Source organism: Medicago sativa, chromosome 4 (assembly GCF_051527215.1).
Source record: "Medicago sativa cultivar Bolivia chromosome 4, Bolivia_mono, whole genome shotgun sequence".
Taxonomy (NCBI): Eukaryota; Viridiplantae; Streptophyta; class Magnoliopsida; order Fabales; family Fabaceae; genus Medicago; species Medicago sativa.
The window spans coordinates 77,376,306-77,386,435 of record NC_140752.1 but is presented as its reverse complement, the minus strand read 5'-3'; positions in this window follow the sequence as shown (position 1 = coordinate 77,386,435).

Genomic DNA, 10,130 nt, shown 5'->3' with positions numbered 1-10,130 from the left:
TTGGTAAAATGAAAACCGCAAACCATGCGGTTGAGCAAGAAAATGATCCGATTACATCCGAATGCGGTTTTTTGCGGTTTTGGTTTGGATTGGTTCAGTTTACGGTTTTTCTATTTTATTGGTTTGGTTTTGAACACCCCTACATAAACCCAATAATGCAATGTAAATCTAACATTGACAAAAAAAAAAAAAACAACCATCTTGGGGATAACATTTATGCTATATATACACGGGGAAGAGGGGATTTTGGGTTGTCTCTTTCATTCTTTCAATGTACATTTAAACAAATTTGTCTATATTGTTGGTGTCATTAAAAAAGATAAAAAAAATTCACACACAAAAAATTATACTATATTTGATATATTGTTGGTGTAATTGAAAACGATGAACATGATATCTTACAATTTGAAAGTCGCAAACATTTATACTTATAACTTATAATTTTAATTAAAATCAAAGTTTCGTTAAAAAAACACCATTCATATTACATGACATTACCGATGCCTTGAGCTCCAAGTAATAGGCTTTAGTTTAATTGCTTGCACAATAAGCTACTGCAGTACCATAATATGTTATGGTACTCATGCAATTGTCTATAAATAGCTTTGTAATCAGTTGAACTCTTAAGGAAAATCATTTCATTTTTCAGTTTCATAATATGGTATCAGATTTTCCCTCAAGGGAAAGTTTGTTACGGTCTTTGTAACCGTTTTCCGTTGTGCCTTATAGATGAAGCTTTGTTGAATCTTCATCTTCTTCCTCCTTTTTCCACCATTTTCGTTGCTCTATTTGCAAAGATTTCTTGTTGATTTTGTGAAGAAGCTTTTCGTTCTTCTTCGATTATTGAGTTGATTTCACTCAATTTCGTTTCTCTGTTTCTTGATTACTTTTCTTCTTGCTTCGTTTTTCGCCATTGCAGCGTCTTCATCTTCCTCTATTTCTTATGGCTCGCAACAATAATCAACAACAAAGTTCTGATTCTGAATCTGCTTATTTTGTTCATCCAAGTGAAGGACCAAACTCTGTTGTAGTTTCACCAAAGTTCAATGGTTCTAACTACCTTGGATGGAGTCGTTCTATGCAACGTGCTTTAGGCGCCAAAAACAAGCTTCCTTTCATCATTGGAACACTTCTTGTGCCTGCTCATGATGATCTGAACCGTAATGCTTGGGAATGTTGTAATCATCTTGTTCATTCTTGGCTCTTAAACTCGGTTTCAGACTCAATTGCACAAACTATTGTCTTCCATGATAATGCCTTTGATGTATGGGAAGATTTAAAGGAACGTTTCTCCAAAGTTGATAGAATTCGTATTGCTCAATTGAGATCTTCACTTAACACTCTTAGGAAAGGTACTAAATCTGTATTGGATTATTTCACAGAGATGTAGGCTTTGTGGGAAGAATTGCATTCACATAGACCTCTTCCTAATTGTCATTGTCCTTTTCAATGCACGTGTGATGCTGTGAAAGTACCAAAAATCTATAGAGTTGAAGATCAGATTATTCAGCTCCTTACTGGTCTTAATGAACATTTTTCAGTGGTTAAGACTCAGGTCCTTTTAATGGATCCTCTTCCTACATTGAACAAAGTGTTTTCATTGGTTATTTAAGAAGAGAGCAACAATGCTTCTATTCCTGTTAGTCACTCTTGAAGATAGCAATGTTTCAATCAATGCTTATGATGCAAGAAAGTCTCAAGGGCGCGGTAAAGGTGGTTACAACAAACCTACTAGACACTGTACTTTCTGCAACAAAACTAATCACACAGTTGATTTTTGTTATCAGAAGCATGGGTTTCCAAATGTGAATAAGCTAAATTCACAAGCTAATGCCTCTTCTGGTGATGTATCTGAGGTCAATGTTTCTTCTGGTGTATCTGGTTTGTCTCAAGATGGAACAATTTGTAACTTTATTGAAGCAGGCAAATTTGATTCCCTCAACTTCAACTTCTTCTGGTCCTGTCACCAATCATATTGCTGCTCCTCAAGTTTCTTCCAACTACACCACTCCTTCTTCACTGTCTCCTACTTCTGCAGGTATAATCAATTCCATTACTTGTTCTTCCTTATCAAATTCATATTGGTTAGTTGATTCTAGTGTAAATGAGCACATTTGTTGTGATTTAAACTTGTTCACTTCATATCATTCTATTTCACCTACTACTGTCACTTTACCCAATGTTTCAACTAGTTTACTTTCAAGTACTTGTAATACTTCTATTTCTTGTAATTCAAGTATCATTCCCAATAAAGTCAGTTGGCATTTTAGACTTGGACATCTTTCTCATCAGAGACTGAATATGATGTCTTTTTTATACTCCAATATTGTATCTGATAATAAGAATTCAGTTTGTGACATTTGTCATTTTGCTAAACAAAAGCATTTACCATTTTCCATTAGTACTTCCATGCTGCCTCTTATTTTGAACTTTTACATCTTGACATTTGGGGTCCTCTTTCTATATCCTCTATTCATGGCCATAAATGTTTTCTTACCATTGTTGATGATCACAGTAGATTTTTGTGGATTATCTTACTCAAAACTAAATCTGAGGTTTCCCATCATGTCAAATCCTTCATTAAAATGGTTCAAACACAATTTTATGTCACCCCTAAATGCATCAGATCTGATAATGGCCCTGAATTTCTCATTCCATCTTTTTATGAATCACTTGGCATCTTACACCAAAAATCTTGTGTTGAAACCCCCCAATAAAATGGTAGAGTTGAAAGAAAACATCAACATATCTTGAATGTTGGAAAGGCCCTTTTGTATCAATCCAAACTTCCTGCATCTTATTGGTCATATGCCCTTTTGCATGCAGTTTTCCTAATCAGTAGAATCCCTACTCATTTACTTCAGGGTCAGTCTCCATACTATGTTCTCCATCGCAATATACCTGATATTGATACTTTCAAAGTGTTTGGTTGTCTTTGTCATGCTTCTTCACTTCAATCCCATAGAACCAAACTCCAACCGAGAGCCAGAAAAACAGTTTTCTTAGGCTACAAGTCAGGTTACAAAGGTTTCATTCTTCTTGATAATCATTCCAGAGAAATATTTGTTTCTAGACATGTTGTGTTTCATGAATATTTTTTGCCTTATCCAAGTAATAGTGAGTCTATCACTTCTCAATGGGAGTATTTTTCACCTGTTTAAGTTGTTGCTTCTGAGTCTGTTGAAACTCCCCCACCTATACCTATCATTGATGATGAGGACTACTCATCATCAACTTCACCTATAAATTCACCTGACATTACAAATTCACCTCCTCTTTCACCTATCCATCATTCTCCTGACATTCCTTCATCACCAAGAAAGTCCACTAGAAATAAAACTGCACCAGCTTATCTGTAGGATTATGTTTGTCATCATTTACATACTTCTTCTTACCCTATTTCCAATTATGTTTCTCATCATGATTTGTCTAACACTCATTCTCATTTTTTCATGTCTTTACACTCTCAAAATGAACCCAAAACCTATGATGAGGCAAGCAAATTTGACTATTGGAATAAAGCTATGCAAGTTGAACTGTCAGTTCTTGAGGCAACTGGTACTTGGAAGATTGTTGATTTACCAGATCACATCAAACCTATAGGCTGCAGATGGATATACAAAGTCAAGTACAATGTTGATGGCTCAGTGGAGAGATACAAAGCCAGATTGGTTGCCAAAGGTTACACTCAAATTGAGGGTCTTGATTATTTTGACACATACTCTCCTGTTGCTAAGATGACTACTATCAGGCTTGTTATTGCTTTGGCATCTATACATAATTGGAATCTTCATCAATTAGATGTTAACAATGCCTTTCTTCATGGTGAATTGCAAGAAGATGTTTATATGATGCTCCCTCCTGGTGTTACTTCCACAAAACCAAATCAAGTCTGCAAATTGCTTAAATCATTGTATGGTTTAAAACAGGCCAGTAGAAAATGGTATGAGAAGTTAACTTCCATACTCATTCAACAAAATTACATACAGGCTTCTGCAGACCACTCTACGTTCACCAAACATACTGATTCCTCATTTACTATCCTTCTGGTTTATGTGAATGACATTATATTGGCAGACAATTCACTATCTGAGTTTCAACACATCAAATCCATTCTGGATTCTTCTTTCAAGATCAAAGATTTGGGACAATTGAAGTATTTTCTTGGTCTTGAAGTTGCTCATTCTAAGCAAGGCATCTCTTTATGTCAAAGAAAATACTGCTTAGATTTATTATCTGATTCAGGCACTATCAACTCTAAACATGTTTCTACTCCTTCAGATGCCTCCCTTAAACTTCATAATGATTCATCTCCACCATATGAAGACATTCCCTCTTATATAAGATTGATTGGTAGGCTCCTTTACCTCAACTCTACCAGACCAGATATCACTTTCATCACACAACAGTTGAGCCAGTTTCTTTCTAAACCAACCCAGACACATCACAATGCTGCTTTAAGAGTGCTCAAATATCTCAAATGTTGTCCAGGCAAAGGCTTATTTTTCCCCAGAAACTCCTCTCTTCATTTACAAGGATTTTCTGATGCAGATTGGGCTGGATGTGTGGATAACAAGAGCTCTATTTCTAGTCAGTGTTTCTGCATAGGCAACTCTCTGATTTCATGGAGAACAAAGAAACAAACTACGATTTCCAGGTCTTCCTCTGAAGCTGAGTATAGAGCTTTAGCTTCAGCAACTTGTGAACTGCAGTGGATCCTTTACTTGCTCAAAGATCTCAGCATTCAAAGTTCCAAGCTTCCAGTCTTGTTTTGTGATAATCAGAGTACCCTTCATATAGCTGCCAATCCAGTTTTTATGAACGTACAAAGCATTTGAAGATTGATTGTCATCTTGTCAGGGAGAAACTCCAAGCTGGCATCATGAAGCTTTTACCTGTTTCTTCTCAAGACCAACTTGCTGATTTGTTCACCAAGTCCTTGCTTCCTCAGCCATTTAACACTCTTTTATCCAAGTTAGGGTTGATTGATTTGTACCAACCTCTAACTTGTGGGGGGCTATTACATGACATTACAAATACAGATGCCTTGAGCTCCATGTAATAGGCTTTAGTTTAGTTGCTTGTACAATAAGCTACTGTTGTACCATAGTATGTTATGGTACTCATACAATTGGCTATATATAGCTTTGTAATCAGTTGAACTCTTAAGGAAAATCATTTCATTTTTCAGTTTCATAATAGTTCATAATTTATATTTATAAATGCAATCAAAAAAAAGTAAAGACAAACACGAAGTGCCTGTATGAATGCTAATCTAAAGAAATCGTGATGAATATTTTAGACCAACTAGAATTAAAAATAGATTTCACATACGAACCTTCGTGGCCAATAAATGAATAAACACATAAATAGTTAAGAGATCCAACACAAGGGTTTTGATTCAACAACACAACATACAAAATGATACTTGAAGAATTAATCTACACCTCGGTTAAAGAGTTTGTCCAAATTTATATGTCAAAAGACCCAAATCAATCTATAAGAAAGTTGAACTATCTTCTATCATGAGAGAAGTGATACATGGGAATTTCGTGAACATTATAACCTTGTTAGATTCTAATAAATGAATAGTTGAGGACCCATCAAATTTTAAAATTGGGTTTATTCCGATATCACTCCAACTGAAGAGTGTTACCCTAATCCATGAATCTGCAACTTGTGTCAAATATAGCACGTAATACACAATGATATCTACTTGAAAAACCAACCAATAAATATAGAAGTGGTGTGGGATGATTAAAGGAGATGAAATGGTCACCTTTTCTAAATTATTACTGTAAAATTGCAAACCTAGCTTTGTACATCGCAAGCAAATTAACTTTAATGTATCAAATGTATTGGTTTTAGGATTCCTGATACTTAGTCATATTAAATGAGAGAGTTCTTGAACAGTCTCTTTAACAGTCTTTGTAAACCCCAACTAATGCTTCAGCTTTGTCATTTTTTGTTGTCAAAATAATACAACATAAATCTTCTTTGTTGAGATGTATGCAGAATTCAACTTAAAACTTAAATTTGAAAAGGACAAAAAAGTGACATTTCTCAGATGTCAAAATCAATTTTTACCAGCATTAAAAGGAAATATTATTCGTGAAAATGAATATTAGTGAAACTCTTCTATCACACGACAGGAAATTTGGTCTAATAATGATAAAAAAAAATTGGTATTTAAAATAGAATAATAAAGAAATGCATTAGAGAAATAGATCATTAGAATATTATGTGTCATTTGCTCATTAGCGTCGATGATAACCGCAGGCACAAACAAAGTATTGGATCGTTCTTCAAAACTGAGAAAACCAAATCGAGAGAGGGAATGAGTTGTTCTTTAGAATTGATGGAATGGGTGTTAGGGTTCAAAGGTTGGAGGGAATTGGTATTGGGTTGAAGAAAATAGAAAAAAGGGGGAATTGAAAATGAATTGGAAGATTTGAGGGTAAAAGTGGGGGAAATGAAAGTAAAATTTTGAAATAATATTGTTAAAAATTTAAAAGGAGAAAAATTGGATGAAAAATAAAATTAAAAAAATTTATCATCTGATTTATGGACGCTGTTTAAAAAAGAAATAATTTTTTTTGTGGTGGTCCGGGTTCCTGGACCTTGCATATATTATGCATTTTCCTTACAAACTGAGCTAAGCTCAGGACAAAAATAAAAAGCAAAAAAAAGAAATAATTTAACATCAGTATGGTGGATGCTAATTAAATAATTAAATTAATAAAATTAGGATCAACGAATGTAGTTTATAACGTCTATAAAATTGGCGCAAAGTTCTGTAAAAAGGAAATTGAATTTATAAAATAAAAATAAAAAAAAGACATTTATATCAGAATTATCGGACGCTAAATATGCGCTATTACTATTAGTATCAGAAATAATCCGATCCTAATTTGTTGAAGGTAAATTGCAGTTTTCTAGTGTGCGTTCACATTCATTCATTTTTATTCTCTCATTTTTTACTGTTATGATCATACGCATGACTTGAATTAATTTGTTCGCAAAACAAGTTCAAATCAAAATAAAATTCACCTTTTTTTTTTTGACGTTAAAGACAATTTCATTAACAAAGGTCTGGCAATAAATCAAATGGCAAGACTGCAGAAATACAAGGCGGAGTTTCTTCGATCCATATGGAATCTGAATTCTTAAGAGCATATTTAGCTAAATAATGAGCAGCTTGGTTGGCTTCACGTCTAACATGCAAAAAATTTAAACTACGAAAACTACCCTTAAAACTAATACAATCTCGAATAATAGAGCCAACATAGTTGGGAGATTGTTGGTGAACATTCAACGCTAAAACCATATTAAAAGCATCTGATTCTGCTATAAGATTCAGAAAAGACATGTCTTTGGCAAATTCCAAACCCTTCCGCATAGCTAAAGCTTCTGCAACCTCTGAATCTGGTAATGAAAAAACTTGCCAGGAAGTAGCACCAACGACAACACCTTCATTATCTCTCACCACAACACCAATACCCCACTTATCACCCTCTATCGGACCTGCTGCGTCAACATTAAGCTTATAGAAACCACTAAAAGGAGGTGTCAAATGAACATCAGATATTGGCAAAATTGGACCTTCACTTAGTGTCTCCACTAACACCTTACTAGCACTCTTAAAATTCACAATAGATCTTTGTGCCTTTTGGATAGTGGTAGCCACATCAACATCAGTCCCCTCAAAACATTTCTTATTTCTAGCACACCATATCTCATAACACAAGGCTAGAATGGACTATAATATCCGCATCGACATCAATAATATTTTCCTCTAACCACTTATGAAAAGGAACATACCTGGAATCATGCAAATTAAACACTACACCTAAAGAGGAAGCAAACCATATTTGCTTTGACCAATGACACTCCATAAAGAGATGTGAAATTGTCTCATTATGTTCCCCACAAAGAACACATCGCTACTTATTCCTCTTTTAAACAAATCATTTTTTACTCGTAGTTTTATTTTATTTGTATTAAATTGTTTGGATAAATTAAAAAATATTTTTCTGGGAAGTTTTATGATTATCAAAAAGATCAGGTCAATTCGTTTAATCCCATATGACTGGGCTCGAGTAATTTTTTTAGAATCCATATTTAAAAAGAGTTTTTTAGTCTAACTCGGTAAAACACAAAGTCTGTTTGACTCGGCCATAAACAAATCGGATAGTCCGTTTTGATAACTAATTAACAATATTGTGTTGAATAATATGATTAATCACTGTTAGTAAGACTTACCTCTCGACCACATGTTTCCCATCACGAGGTTAAAATTTGAGACATTGTTTAAGAAATTCAAGTTAAATTTTAGTTGTGTCAATGTTATGTTGATAAAGAATTTTTTTATCATAATAATACTTATCAAAAAACATATGCTAGTATATATTTATAGATTTGATAGGTGCATTTCTGTAATTCATAAAAGCTACTTACAGCCGGAATAAGTCATCAAGTTAATCCATAAACTATCTCCCTCTTCAATTTAATCCATAAGTAATATAAATATAATGTGTTTAGTCTCTAAATTATTTCAAATATGTTAATTAATCTTAAAGTATATGAAAATTCGTCAATTGAGTCATGAGTAAAGAGCTAATTTGGTCCCTCATAATTTTTGGGTGGCTCAATTTAGTCCTTTATAAAAAAAAAAATCCAAATTAGTTACATGGATAATAAATTAGTCTTTGATTCACCATAATAGAGTGACTCATTTATCTACAATATGAAAATGTTAGAAACTAGTTTGATTTTATATCGAGAAAATTACATTCACCTCCCCCGAGGTCTATGAAAATAACACTAACATCCCCTCTAGTTTTGAAACTTACATTAACCTCCCTTGAATTTTCCTTAAATAGACAAACACCTCCCATGCTATTAACACTGTTAAGTTTCCCGTTAACTTTTTTTTAGTATATTCAATTAACTGTTAATGGGAGCAAGCCTCCATTGTTGAACTTGAATTCATTCAAGAAACCAAATTCAAATTTAAATGAGTATCAGATCAAACATTCAAGAAACCATAGGTTATGGCTTTTTAATTTCACACCGATTCTTGGCAACCCCATTTCATTCTCACTTTTGCTCTTATTCTTAATCTAATAATATGTGATTATATGATTTTGCTCTCTCCGATATAATTATCAATTTAATCCATCACTAATCCTTTATTTGAACCTTTCCAGTTCTTTGATGCTTACTTTCTTGATTAAAATTATATTCTATTAGGTTAATCAAATCAAAATTTAATTGTCGATGTCATTAGAAATCAATTTAACAACATAAGATTGAAAGCCTGCAAACAAGAACAGTAGAACACGTTTTCTCTCAACAACAAAAAAAGAACAGTAGAACACGTTGATAAACATCCATGAAAAATACTAACGGAAAAAGTAACAGAGTTAATAGTAAGGGAGGCGTTTGCATATTTGAGGAAAATTTAAGGGAGGTTAGTGCAAGTTTGAAAACTAGAGGGGGTGTTAGTGTTATTTTCACAAAGCTCAAGGGAGGTGAGTGTAATTTTCCCTTTTATATTTTGTCGAAGACTATGTTGGAACAAAATGTGTTTAACAATGAACCTTAAAGAGTTTTGATGATAACAAGGTATTAAAAATTGTAAAATTGGACTAGCTAATATTTGTTCAAGTGTACAGGACCACAGTTAAAAAGTTACATCATTGATTGGTTCTGAATGAGCAAATAAAGAGCAAAAGAAAATGAAGCTTAGATGATTCTGAAGGCAATACGCTCCTGAAAGTAAAAGCGCTCCTGAAGTCAAGCTGCTCCTGAAGAAATAGCGCTCCTGAAGTCAAGCTGCTCCTGAAGAAATAGCGCTCCTGAAGTCAAGCTGCTCCTGAAGATAGTAAAAGCGCTCCTAAAGACAAGAGGTCCAGAAGCCACAATTATCAGAAGCTGCACCATCAGAAGCTGCAGAAGCTGCATCATCAGAAGCTGCCTCATCAGAAGTCATTTCACCAGAAGCTGAAGATCAACTGGATTTGCAAAAGATTCAAAGATTGAAGAATCTACATTGCAAAAGCTGTCTATTGGATTCGAAAACATAGCAGAAAATTAGTGGAACATTGCAACGGTCATTTCAAAGGTGT